The sequence below is a fragment of the Syngnathoides biaculeatus genome, chromosome 14 (genome assembly GCF_019802595.1).
Source record: "Syngnathoides biaculeatus isolate LvHL_M chromosome 14, ASM1980259v1, whole genome shotgun sequence".
NCBI lineage: Eukaryota > Metazoa > Chordata > Actinopteri > Syngnathiformes > Syngnathidae > Syngnathoides > Syngnathoides biaculeatus.
The window spans coordinates 24,109,840-24,124,687 of record NC_084653.1 but is presented as its reverse complement, the minus strand read 5'-3'; the positions used below and the strand labels follow the sequence as shown (position 1 = coordinate 24,124,687).

The 14,848-nt window shown below is 42.9% G+C and overlaps 1 protein-coding gene across 1 annotated transcript in view; it reads right to left on the bottom strand.

Annotated features, from left to right (window-relative positions):
* bcl9 (BCL9 transcription coactivator) overlaps positions 1-14,848 on the bottom strand; it is a 43,907-nt gene that overhangs the window by 14,689 nt on the left and 14,370 nt on the right. The gene's annotated exons all lie outside the window — the stretch shown is intronic.

Below are 14,848 nucleotides of genomic sequence, written 5' to 3'. Positions count from 1 at the left end.
CTTCCGTCCTCAGTGCATTGACTACAAGCAGTCATTGATGCTGCTGACTTTTCTCTTGGCAGTTTTTTTTTTTTTTTTAAAGTAATACAAAATTTTTTTAATACATTTTAGAGCTCAAATCGCAGATCTGTGAAACCTTTGCTTGCAGTTGTCACAGTCAGAATCTGATATCGGTCTTGCCTTTGAAAAATTGAGCCGTTTCTTTAGCTTTTTACACCACTTGAGTTTTTTAATGATGTTCAGAGAAGAACAAAAGTAGGACACATTGTACAGCAAGTTAGTTAGCTGACTTTCAAAACAACGACTCTGGTGGTCCAGTATTTCCATTTAGTTTCACTATATGCATCAAGAGAAAATTATTCTAACTTCTGTGGTTGTTTTATATGACGTGGTTAGCTAATTTTTACAACGTAACAATTAAAATGTGATAAAAAATACTGCCTGTACAGTTAAAAAAGTTTTATGATGACATTTTAGCACTATAATGGGTTATAACTGGTACAATATCTGTATCGGATCGGAAAGCTAGATCAAGACATCTGTACAAACAATCATCAGACTTCTTATTTTCCTTACGGCTTGTCCCATTAGGGGTCGCCACAGCGTGTCGCCTTTTTCCATCTAAGCCTATCTCGTGCATCTTCCTCTCTAACACCAACTGACCTCATGTCCTCCCTCACAACATCCAGAAGAGATACCGAGGGTGGACGACTTCAAATACTTGGGTGTCTGGTGTCCTATGTGATAGAAGAGTCTCCGCTAGGAAGAAGGGCAAAGTTTATAAAACAGTGGTGAGGCCAGATTAGAGACGGTGGCGCTGAAGAGACAACAGGAAGCAGAACTGGAGGTGGCAGAAATGAAGATGTTGAGGTTCTCGCTCAGGGCTTGTATAGATAGGATTAGAAATGAGCTCAGTAGAGGGACAGCCAAAGTTGGATGTTTTGGACACAAGGTTAGAGAGAGCAGACTTAGATGGTTTGGACATGTTCAGAGGCGAGAGCGTGTATTTTGCTTATCCATAGAATTTGTGACCAGTCTGAAACCCTCTAGAAGAGGATAGTTTAGCCGGCAAATTCAATTGCGTTGTTCGCAAACGACCAGATTAACTGCACTGAGGGTCACATTGAAACTGTGATGAAAGGGCACCAAAATACAATCCACAGTTGAGCTGCAAAATGCTCAACTTCTCCAACCAGTTTCACATTACAACAGTAAAAAGGTTTGAGGAGTTTTAAGTACGTGTGTCTCTAAGTGCAGCAGACGGTGAGGTGTAAAGCCAAAGAGGGGAGGAGGGGGAGGGGGCTAGGATTTGTGTACTGGTGAACGAGAGGGAGGATTGCATGAGAACGCGACCCAGTCAGTGAAATTACATTGTCATCACGAAAATATTTAGGAGCTCTTCCAAAAGCTCGACATTGTGACAGGCTCCAGAGTTCTCCTGTGGAGAAGGAGGGAGACCGTTGGAGTCTTCGGGAGAGGGTTCTGTGGGGGTTGGGGGGGTTGTCACCGGGAATGAGGAGAAAGAAAAACAAGACTCCTGCAACAGCAGCAGCACTAATCTCTCAACAGTCTACTACAAGTAAAGTGATTTACGTCTCCGCCGGACGCATCGCAAAAGGCGCGTGAGCATAAGGAGCCCGTTTAAGCACAAGAACAGAGAAGCCTTATGTGTCCAATTTACACTGCTTGGACAAACCTCACAATAAGGAAGGCAAAAAAATAAATAAAAAATAAACCCACGAGACACCGCAGTGCGTGAAAGTTCCTCAGTGTGCTCAAAAGAGATCACACAGTGTGATGAAGCTGCATAATTAGTTATGATTCAGTAATAAATTGATTTATGCAAAATGTAAAAAAAATAACCTAAAAAGCGATTTTGGATGATGGTTTGTTACTGTCAGTCAGTATGCATTTATATCAGTCCAGAAAATGTCGAGTAGAGCCATCTTAGAGCTTTTAATGAGGTAAGAATGAAATAGCAGCGCGGTTCATCATGTTCCTCAAAGAAAGATGGAATGCAATTGCGATATTTCACCCACTGTGGTGTCGAGTGGTTAAAATATTTAAAAGGAGGATAGGCTTATGATGCAGACTAGATTCTTCAAACATCACAATGAAAACCATTTGTCACCGACAGAAGTCAGTCTGTCATGGCAGGATTGTTGTGTTAGTGCCCTTCAAGTAACCTCTGATGACATTCTTATTGCTGAACAATTATGGAAATTACAATCATGGGGAAAAAATACTCCGCGTTCAGGATGTAAAACAGCAAACAAAATGGCTGCAGAACTGTTTATATTCATTTTCATGATCAAAGTTTGTTTTTCAACAATTCCAAATACAACCATTTCATTTTTTTGCTTAAGCAAACAAAAAGGCAGAACAGCAGGGCCTGAGGCTTGAACCAAACCTCTAATATTCTAATATACAAGGCAACGCTAACAAAATAAAGTTAACTCGCGTGTACTGAGTCTTGTTAAGAAATACGAGCACGTCAACAAGTAAAGGCAGTCGAGTGGCAGTGGCAACGCCAACAGCTGAAAACGCACATCTAAGGTAGAATTGTTAAAGGGTTGACGATGTATTGATCTTTTCTAACTTTACCAACCGAGAGACCTGCAAAGTATCACAGACACTTCGCTTCCTTCCAATATAAATGCCACTCTTACTTTTAATGTTGCAAATTCATTGGTGTGACAGTTCAACATGGAGGTGTCACACCAATGAAACAAAATGCCACTGATTGTCCTTTTCCTTTCGGCTAGTCCCGATTAGGGGTTACCACAGCGTGTCATCTTTTTCCATCTAAACCTATCTCGCGCATCTTCCTCTCTAACACCCACTGCCTTCTACCAATATACTCCCTCTCTCGCCTCTGGACATGTCCAAACCATCGAAGTCTGCTCTCTCTAACCTTGTCTCCAAAACATCCAACTTTGGCTGTCCCTCTAATGAGCTCATTTCTAATCCTATCCAACCTGGACCTCAACATCTTCATTTCTGAAACCTCCAGTTCTGCTTCTGTGCCACCGTCTCAAATCCGTACATCATGGCCGGCCTCACCAATGCTTTATAGACTTTGCCCTTCATCCTAGCGGAGACTCTTCTGTCACATAACACACCAGAGACCTTCCGCCACCTGTTCCAACCTGCTTGGACTTGCTTCTTCAGTTCTTTACTACACTCACCACTGGTCTGGATTGTTGACCCCAAGTATTTGCTATGGTACTCTTTCTAGGCATGAAACCATACTGTTGCTCGCAGATACTGACTTCTGACCCGAGTCTCCCCTCCACTACTCTTTCCCATAACTTCAGCCTGTGGCTCATCAACTTTATTCCTCTATAATTGCCACAGCTCTGCAAGTCCCCTTTGTTCTTAAAAATGGGAACGAGCACACTTTTCCTCCATTCTTCAGCCATCTTCTCACCTGCTAGTATTTCGTTGAATAAATTGGTCAAATATCAACAAGTTTCCATCTCCGATAAAAGACGTCACGGCATTATTGCGTGCAAGTTAACAGGAAATAGAAGGAATCTGTACAAATTAGCTTTTACCTGCAATTTTCAGTCCTCCCTTGATTGGGAGTGGCTTTTCACTGAATAGCAGTATTTCATTACACGGTTATGTCACAAGATTCCTGGGCTTGCCGAGTGACCCGTCTGAACTGCGTTACCAGACTTGCTCCGGAAGGGAGATGGGAGGAATGATACCTGTTTGGGGTTAATGGTCTGGCATCAACCGGGGGGGAAGAGTGTTGCTGGCCTTGCATTAAAAACACTGTCCACCAACTTATTTCATCTCATTGCCTGGAATTTTTCTGACACTTCTTACGGAGAAGAATAGCAAAAAAACAAACACGCTCACCTACTTTTCAGCATTGCCGTCAGCTCCGCATGCTGATCTTTCAGCCTCATTTATGCAAATCCTGCTTTGCAATTCAGTCGCAAAGAAGCATTGCTCCCGAGCCTGCTCTCAATCAGCTCTGCGGCCATCTCAACAATATTCTTCTTTAGCCTCTTTATTTGTTTCCGGCAAATCTGACACATTTGCTTTTGCTGTGAAAATAATTGGAATACACAGTTGAAACCCGAACTTTACAGTTGTGCTTTTTTTCCTGTTTCTGACATGAAATCAGACTTAACCTTTAGCGTTTTAGGGTCGATTTGGATTACCAAAAATATGTATATTTGCTAGATCCAAAAATAAAGAGAGGACTATTTTTTTAGACAATTTTTCATACATTTTTTCAAAGTCAGAAGTTTAGATTCATTTCTTTAGTATTTGGTAGAATTGTCTTTAAACTGTATGACTCTTGGATTCTTCTGCAAGGTTCTCACAACGGTTTGCAGGAATTTTGCCTCCTGACAGCCAAGTTTACAGCCGACCTTGCTTGCACAGGTCTTTTCAGGTCTGTACATAGGATTGAGTTCAGGGATTTGCGATGGCCACTCCAAAACATTGACTTTGCTAACCATGAGCCACGTTTTAACCAGTTGGGCCGCGTGCTTCCAGTTAATGTCCATTTGGAAGAGCCACTTGAGTCCAGGCCTTAACTTCCTGATAATGTCTCGAGATGTAGCTGCAGTATTTCCACATAAATGTTCTTCACTGCTGCTGCTATCAAGTTTGTGAATTAAATCAGTGCTCCTTTGGAAAAAATAACCCCAAAACATGTTGCTGCCACTAAACCGTTTCAAAATTGGGACACTGTTCCCTCTTTTTCCTCCAAAGGCAACGATGCCCACTTGGGCCAAACATTTCAAAGTGAGATTCGTCAAAAAAAAAAAAAGTATGTTCTTGTCCTTGTGTGCATTTGCAAACTTTAATCTGGCTTTTTGAGGTTTCTTGTGCAATAATGACTTCTTTGTGAGAAAGTCGCCACCCAAGGCAAAAAAGGCTGCCTCCCTCCTTACACAAAGGCATTTATTCACCATAAAGCTTATGCTAAGAATCATATTTTAATTGGACATCATTTCACTGTTGAACAGTCAGTAGGGCTTCAGTTTTTATCAATTGAAACCTAATGTGTTTTAATAAGGAAGTGTCTTGCTGTTCTTTCGACTGCATGACTCTCACACCAATGCAATTACGCAAAATTATGACTCAGCATTGAAGAGGACCTCTGCATTGACCCGCTTCAAAAAATATCCAATCTCATCCGAAAAAGTCTGTGAACGCTGAACTTCAGGCAAGATAAATCAATGGTTTCATGTTAATCTAATAAATATTAATGAATCTTCAAACGACCGGGGGGACTTTTTAGACAACTCGGTCCTGTTTCCAATCACCAAGAATGAATTTTCGAACTGAACCGTTTCATCTTTCAGTTCCTCTCTCACATAGAAAACTCCATCGGAAACACAGCGAGCTGTTTCTTGTTTTTTTGCCAGATTGACGAGAATCTGAGAAGCAAAACAAGTGCATCAACGGGGGGTTATTTTTTTCCCACATTCCTCATTTGAAATTGATGGCAGACACCAAGAAAGGCACCGAAAGTCACGTTAGAATAAAACACTGGAGTGTCGACAACGCTCATCCACAAAGGTGAGGCCCACACCCTGTACACGGCATCGTGACTCAAACGCGACACACACAGAATGTTAGGAATGCCGGGCGGCAGTAGAGCCCGATAGACGCCGACAAAATACACACGAGAGATCATATGTAACAAACTTGACATGAGCAGGGAGAAGTGCCTGAGCCGTCTTGAAGTCAACCTGTTCCCGAAACTCTTTCGGCATCGTCTGAAAAATAAAAGCTTCTACCAGGATCGGATCGGAACATACCAGGAGATGTGGCGTTGTCCCAACTTCGCATGTTTGTTTCTTTTTTCCCAAAAGTAACAATGTTCCCATTAAAAGTTGAATGAGAATCCACAGGACACAAATGTCAAACTTTTGGAAACAATCCGATTCCCAAATACTATTTGAACAATGTTTCTTATGCAAGAGCAGTAACGTTACACCAAGTTACGCACAGATTGCACCGTTTTTTTTAATATCCTTTCACCAGTGTGGAAATTACTCCAATGCAGGTTGTGTAAAAATTTACTAGAGATGGGAGAATGTCTCCCTCTCAACATTTTATAGTCCTGTTTCCATGCAGTGTTATGTTGAGTAGATGAAGGCTGCCTGAAGCATCCATCCATTATCTGAGCCACTTATCCTCACAAGGTTCGCAGGATTGCTGGAGCCAGTTATCTTCGGGCAGGAGGCTGGGGCCACCCTGAACTGGTTGCCGGCCAATCGCAGGGCACATAGAAACAAACAGCCATTCACAATCACACTTAAGGGCAATTTAGAGTCTCCAATTAATGCATGCTTTTAGGAAGTGGGAGGAAACCTGAGTGCCTGTAGAAAACCCACGCAAGCACGGTGAGGACATGCAAACTCCACACAGGCGGGGCAAGGATTTGGACCACGATCCTCAGAACTGTGAGGCAGACGCTCTTACCAATCGTGCCGCCTCTACATGAAGCAGTTATGTCAAAATACCTTTTCGACAGCAATCAACAGGGCCTCTCCACTTTTCCCTCAAGTCCTTAACAGAGAATTCAGCAAAAACTAACTCCACACAGCCACTGATTTTTCTCTTTAATCGATTACCCCCAATTCTTATGGAAATGTTGACGAAATACCCTGTCTGATTAATTTATCCAGTATTAGGTTTTGATTCGACGAATAAAACAAACCACCTGACAGTTAGATTATCACATAGTATTTCCCTTGAACATTCATAGAACTAATGTCACAACATTATATTCTGTACCATAAAGATCTGCTTACATCTTAGCTTTTTTTTTTTTTTTTTTGCTCTTGTTTTCAACTAAAAATGGATATTTGATTTTGGGAATTTATTTCAACTGGTTTTCGAGGCCTAAAACTGTTGGGGTTTTTTTTTCAAAACGGGTGTCTCTAAAAAGAAAAAAAAAAGTTTGAGAACTATAGCACTGTCGGAATGTAAACACTGAAACGGGTCGTCTGTAAGAACTGAGAATGCGCCCGTATTTGAATTGTTTAGTCTGGCGCATGCGAATGTGGCCCACAGTGCTATTGGAGCATCACAAAAAGTACATTCATAATACCAATAGTGATTCAATTGGGGTTGCATTACTTAAGGCGACGGGACCAACTACTAGCTTGCCATGCATACAGTTTTATGGTCATGGTCTGGGCTAACAGGACTCCTGTCTGTACATGAAGCTTGCAAAATGCCAAGAGCAAGGTCGCGCAAACGTAGCCTGAGCAAGCTACCCCAGTCTGTCTCTCAAGCACCCCCTCAGCCCACAGTCAAAACGCTATCACCAGTGGGTTTTCAACGCTCTTCCATCCCTGGGGAGGTGACATGTGTGTAGTGTCACATTTTGTCATCTCACCATGACAGAAGCTGCAATGCATCCATCAACGTGATGGAAGCGGCGAGAGCAACGAGAGGCTGGCAAAGACGTGTGACACAGACTTCCCCGTAGGAGGAGAGGGGTTATTACACCGTTTGCTCTCTTTGCTGAGAGCCCAGGTGGGCGCCCATGTCTCCAACGTGGCGAAACAAGCGGCGCACAGCTGACTCACAAGTGACACATCTGCTGGCCAAATCCGGGCACACCGCCACAAGCGGCGGCCTCTTCCAGCAGCCAGCCGGACTGGCACTGGACACTCCGATCTGTGTCTCTCATGCACACAAACGCGCACTTCACCATGCACATCTTTGCCCATCTGCATTCCCTTCTCTGCATCCCTGGCTAAGTGCTGCCTTTGCTTGGACCCAGCGCCGCTATCTCACACAAGACAAAGAAGCACTTACACGTCGAGTGGAAACGCAACCTTACATGAACGTCTGTAATATGGTCCAACTTCGAGCGCCAGTTCCCGTTTCCAGTCACATGGGAGTTACATTATTGAGCAAACTGAACCGTGTGCAAAGCAGATCATTAAATCAACTAAATCAATGAGACAATCCATTCATACAAAAGCTATACCGGTTTGTGAACTTTTTTTTTTCCGACGAGTCGAGGCTGACAACACAAAGACACCTGCAAAAATCTAGAAAAATAATTACTATTCAATCTAAAAAAGGAAGTGTAATGAAATCCTACATTAGCACAAGTGACTATTACACGATCTGAGATTTCAAAGACACAAAGCCTGGTTTGCACAATTTCATCGCGTTTCCATTTAACAACTACTCACAATATCTGCATTGGAAGTTCAATGCTAATGAGAGTTTAAGAGGATCCACACTGTACCGTGGCAAAGTGAACAGAAACATCCCGCTTGATGGAAAACGTTTGTTTGAACATGGTAAAGCAACTGATACGCAATTCAAATTCCTCCCAAATTAGCAATCAGGAGCAACTGGTTGGACCTCATACACGCCACACTTCAAAATGGATTGTATTTGACTTTTTTTGCATATAAATAGGTTAAACAGGATAAACACATATAGATAGAAATAATAACAGGGGCTCTCAGGAAAAAAATGCAATGGAAATGGAAATCGGGTCAGGGGGAATGATAAAAGCACAACCACCTCTGCTTATCCAAGTTAAGGAAGTAAAGAGAAACTGAATTTTATAACCTGTCCTGAAATTTAAACGGGTTCCTTCTTGGCCGAAAGAATCACCCCCTACCCACAGTGTGACTGGCTAGGTAGTGCTCTCTGTAGCCACAGAAAGAGGAAATAAAACAAAACACCTGTACAAACAAACATGTTCCACGGTTATTCCGAGCAAGTAACTTTGCTCTGTAACTCATTAAAATATTTTTCAAGATGGCGCCTATGCCTGTAGTCGCCTTGGTAAGGTACTGTTGTTTGTGTTTTTCATTCCTTTCTGGACTCACATACAGAAAGGAAGACTGGCTAGCCATCAGTGAGTCCACCCCTGACTTTTTTTCCCCAACAACTTTCGTGAATCTGCTGAGTTTTTTCCTCAAGTTACTAACCGGGGCAGCAACTGATGTCTTTGTCGCATGGAAGCGGAGGCGATGGCACTGAGGGAAGCATTCCGGGATCCAAGTGAGGCTCCGCAAAGAGGGGACAACCATTGACGTTCCTTTCGATCCACCTCAGGAATGTATGCTCCCTTCCCCAAAAAATGGACAAGCTTCATCTGATAAAGACCTGAAAAGACTTCGGACATTCCACCGCCCTGTGCTTCATAGAGACTTGGCTTTGAGAATGCGTCCCCGACGGAGCCGTAACGCTACCTACCCGATTTCCATCTTCACCCAACGGCCTGCATTATCAGGGAAAACAAAAGGTGGTGTGATATGTTTTTATATCAATGAAAACGGTGTACGGACGTCACACAGCTCAGCCCCCACTGCGGCCAGCTTTTAGAGTCACTGTTTTTAAACTGTAAGCCATTTTACCCGCCACGTGAGTTTGTCTCCTTTATACCTGTCGGTGTCTACATTTCGCCTCAAGCTAAAATGAACACAGCACTGCTAATGCTAGCCGAACAAGTAGACGAAATTGCGAAAAAAAAACAATCACCCCTCGTTATTCTCTGAGACTTTAACAAAGCTAAACTCAACCACGAACTCCCTAAATACAAGCAGAAAAAAAAACTGTACGAAGAGAGAAATTAACATTTTAGGCAACTGTTATACGACAGTAAACCATGCATACCGTCCCATACCCTGCCCAGCCCTAGGATCCACTGATCACTGCTTAATCTACTTAATACCTACGTACAGGCAAGTACTTAAATGCGAGCAGCCTTTGGTAAAAATCAGTGGGAAAAAAAATGGACTAATGAAGCAAGACTAGAACCTCAAAGCTGTTTCGACTGCACAGACTGGGTTGTCTTTGAAAATTCAGCTGGTAGCCTGGACAACTATGCGGACACCATTACATCCCATGTCAGTTTCTGTGAAGAGGTGTGTGGAAAAACTGTCATTTTGCACATTAAATAACAACAAGCCGTGGTTCACTGCCAAACCTGAGCAACTTTGGCAAGCTACAGAGGTCGTATATCATAGCGGGGATAGGGCCCTTGTACAATCGCACTAGAAACCAGCTGACTAAAGAGATTAACATTGCAAAGAGGAACTATGCGGCAAAGCTGGAAAAACAGTTTAGCGCTAATGACTTTAAATCAGTCTGGCAAGCATTTCAATCGCTAACCAATTACAAGCAACGGTCCACCCCAATTGGAAAACAATAGTAGGCTAGCCAACAACCTGAACAGCTTTTAATGTAGATCTGAACAGGGCATATTCACACTCCACATGCACCAAGCTGCACAATCGACCACTTCAACACCTGTGATTTCTCCTTTGACCATCCACGAACAGGACAAGAGACGCATCTTCAAACAACAAAAGATTAACAAAGTAGCGGGTCCAGACCTTGTCTCCCCGTCCTACCTCAAAGTCTGCGCAGACCAACTTGCTTCAGTATAGACAAAGATCTTCAGCAGATCTCTGGAACTGTGCGAAGTCCCATTCTGCTTTACACACTCCACCATCATCCAGGTCCCCAAGAAAACTGCAATCTCTGGTCTGAATGACTACTACAGGCCTTTCACCTTGATTTCTGTGTTTATTAAGTCTTTTAAACACCTTGTGCTGGACCACCTCAAGAACATCATTGCAGTTTGCCTACTGAGCAAACAGGTCTGCAGATGATGCAGTCAACATTGGACTGCACTTCATCCAAAGACACCTCGACAGCATGGGCACCTACGTGAGGATCCTGTTCGAGGACTTCAGCTCTAGGTTCAAGGCATCATCTCATAACTCCTCCCATCCAAGCTTCTCTATCTGAGCGTCTCACCTGCCATCTGGCAGTGGATTTACAACTTCCTAATGGGCAAAACACAGCAGGTGAGGCTAGGGGACACGATCTCATCCAAACGCACCAGCAGCACCGAGGCACCCCAAGGTTTTGTCCTCGCCCCACTGCTCTTCTCTCTCTAACCAAATCACTGCACCTGAAAACATCTGGCTGTCAAACTCCTGAAGTTCGCAGATGACACCACAGTCATTGCCTTCATCAAAGACGGTGATGAATCGAAAAGAAGTGGAGAGGCTAGAGCTTTGATGTTGCCGACAACCTGGAGCTGAACATATTAAAGACTGTAGAGATGATTCTGGAGTTCAGGAGGCAGCCTTCACCATAGCTGCCCCTCACGCTGTCCAACTGTATTGTCAACCGTCAAGACCTTTAAATTCCTGGAAATTACACTCTCTCTGAATCTAAAGTAGGAGCCTAACATCAACTCCATCCTCAAAAAGAAAAAAAAAATAAACAGCAGAGAATGTACTTACTCCGGCTCCTAAAGAAGCACAGCCTGCAACGCGAGCTGTTGAGACAGTTCAACACAGAGGGCATCAAGCCAGTATTGTGTACCTCCTTTACAGTCTGGTTTGGTGCTCCCACAAAAAAGGACAAACTCCAACAGCACCAGACAATCAAAATTGCTGAAAGGATTGTCGGCACCACCCTACCCACCCTCAAGGAATTACCCGGTACCCGAACTAAGACAAGAGCAGGAAAAATCCGCTCGGATCTTCCACATATTGGCCACCAGCTCTTCCAGCTCCTTCCCTGAGGTAGGTGCTCCCGAACAATCCAAACCAAAACATGCATACATTCCAACAGCTTCTTTCCTCTTGGAATTCATTTCTTAAACAGACAACTCACAACTCAACTGGAACATGCTGCCAATTTTTTGTCTCAAATGTTTATCAGGTTCTGCCGGGCTAATTATTATTACATATTAAACAGGACTCATGCATTCACTGTAGTAGTCTCACTACGCTGCACCATCTGCACATCTGTTGTTGACCAATACTAGCCTCTTTTACCAGAGTAGCATCTGCACCCCTTGCACAATCAACTGAGGAATTTCTGAAACATTTGGACAATTGACAATGTTACGGATTGTCCCACATACAGTCTTTAAAGTTTCGACGCCCTTTGCAAAATGGTCATGGCACTGGGCTATTGCTCTATTCGGGATTCAAACTGCTCACCAATTACCGGAGACAAATTCCTTGTATGTTTTCGACAAACTTTGTGAATAAAGAGGATTCTGATGTTTGTCATCTACTAATTGTCACTCAGATGATGAATCGCTGTGCGCTTTTGTGTGTATTGAGCTTAGTACTTCAAGCTAACTCCATTTTGTAAAGAATCTCCCTGCCCCCCATCAGACCTCTACTTTGCTCCAGTGCCTTGACCATGCTAGCTTCCTCCCTCCCTCCTCAGTTGCTCCCACACTCCAACCACATTCCTACCCTCGCTCATGCTGGAAGGATCTCTCCCGGTGGCTAAAAGCATTGTGGGAAATCCCAAAAGCCAGTCCCTTTAGGGACTCTGCAGACCTCTGGGAAGCATGAGGCAATAGTTTACATTCCTACCACCACCACTTAATTCATTTAGTGTACATTAATGTTCCGATTCCATGTTATAATGAGAAAGAAGGCTCAAGTATGACCGGTGGAGACAAGTCAGGATATTCCACTTAACGGAGGAGGGCACGGGAACTCCCTTGCATCATCGCTTATTTATGTGCATTAAAAAGCAATGCAAACAGTTGACCTTCCAACTGATCCCATTATGAAATTGCTAAGTTACTTAAAGCAGTGGTCAAAGGCATGCAGGGACGGAAAAGCTTTGTTAAGCCACCTGAATTTGTAGCACCGCCACATTGTTATGTCCCTAAGAAAGTACTGTATCATTTGGAAATGCTGACCCTCAATTAAGAACTTAGTGTTTCGCTCACTATGAAGCTGAGCAGAGTTCAGTGAGCATCAATGGATTAGCAGTGGACTCTTTTTACAAATGTAGCACCAAGTCCAACAAGGACTGGTAAGACCCAAAGAGCGTGAGATCAGAATTGGAAGAATATACAACGGAAGTATACAGTCAGTGGTGTTTAAGGATATGACAGTAATTGTAGAGATGCTAAAAGATGACTGAAAACATACTGTCAACAGCTAATTTCTCTCTTTTATGATTGCAACATTTTGATTGACCCTTGAAGGTAATAGTTTGGTAGCCAACACTATGGTAGCACCGAGCAGTTTACTGGCACTCGACACGATGTCCTCTCTGGTTTTTATTGTTAATCGAGCAACTGCTACGAGGATAAGGAACCCAACTTAATGTAGTAATGCAGCCCATGTGGAACCACCTCACGATCATAAAGCACACCACTCTGGAGAGCCAGACTGTGTCCCTGAATTACCCTAGTTTGCACGCATGTGTCATTCCGGAGGAATTTTAAACACACTGGCTAAGACCTGCCCAATTAAATATACAGACACAGATAAATATACGTGTGCTTACACACAGAGCACTGCACCCACCAGTCAGTACTTATTTGTCCTAATAACATCTGAAAACTCCAGCACCGCTTCACGGCTTCGGTGGTTGCAACAGAGTTTCCTGACTTGTGCTTTTTTTTTCCCCTCCTGGATGACTCCTCGACAACATGGCATTTCCGCTCTGCCATTAGCCACATGCTAAACGTCCTCACAAAAAAGTAGAGCAGAGAGGGATGGTACAGATTTAAATGCATTTAAAAAAAAACTCTGCATTTGTCATTCAGTCTTAGGACATAAATGCTAATGAGGCTAGTAGGCTATTAGATATTTAATGACAATAAAAAGTATCTCAATCACATGTTAGAGCATGTGGCAATGATTTTTTTTTTTTTTACTTGGAGTAACATTCTAAATTAATCAATTCTTGACATTAAATGTATGCTTTTATACCAAAAAGTAAATACAGTCTCAACAAACATCTTTGGTATAAGAGTTAAAATTACTGCAAAAACAGGATGAAACATGCTAGTTTTAGATGTGAGCAATCCAAATTAAAAGCATGGTGCCCTTTTGGGTATCATCTTTCAGTGCAAAAGAATGAAACGGCAACACAAAGAACAGAAGGTTTGGTCCGAGTCCAGTTTTTGTTGACCGCCATTCATCCACTTAAAGGATAAACCATAGCGGCAATCAAGATGGACACCAGAAAGCAATGCAGTTGACTCATGTCATCAAATGAAAAATGAATGCAGTACTTAAGGAAACACATGTCAAATCAGCACTTAAGGATCAATATAATTTTATCTGGCGGCAGCTTGATTAAGTCAGCGAAGTGGTGAGTTTTAAAACCACACACTGAATTAAAAGTGGGGGTTGTAGTGTGCCCCCTGTGTGCATGCACATGCCCGTATCGACTGACAGTCTCTCATGGTTTATGTCATGTCATTAACATGGTAATTCTGAGCAGCCGAGTCGGTGACTGTGGGAAGAGGATAAGTGTACCGAGCAGTGACAATAACACAGATTCAAATTAACTGTGGGACCGCTTCAGAGCCCATGCAACACTGCTGAGGGAAGAATACCACTAAAGTTGCACAGATACTCGGAAATCAAAGTATAGTTGCCGTGCAAATCATGGAATATAAAGATTATATGATGGCAATATCTTAACCTTTGATCAGATTAATGCAATTTTAACCGTAAAAATGTTTCAAAATCTAAATCAACTCGAGGTAGCCCAGAAACCCATCTATGAACGTCTACAAATTTCCTTGATCAACAAACCAAAAAAAAACAACAATCAATCCATTGACTCAATTTTGTCTCAATGGATTCAATGGATTGAACGTTTAATCAACCGTACAATTCCGAGCACGCAACAGAATGTTTATTAAGTAAATAGATTATGATGCCCTTCAAGTCCCAAAGAAAACAGACAAGCAGTTATTGCAAACATCCCTACGGCCACGAGGCCTTCCACATGACAACAGTTCAGCGTGAGCGCAGCCCACCTTTCGGGGGCAGCTGGATAATTGCGCCAGTCACGTAGCCGTCAATCCCAGCAGAGAAAC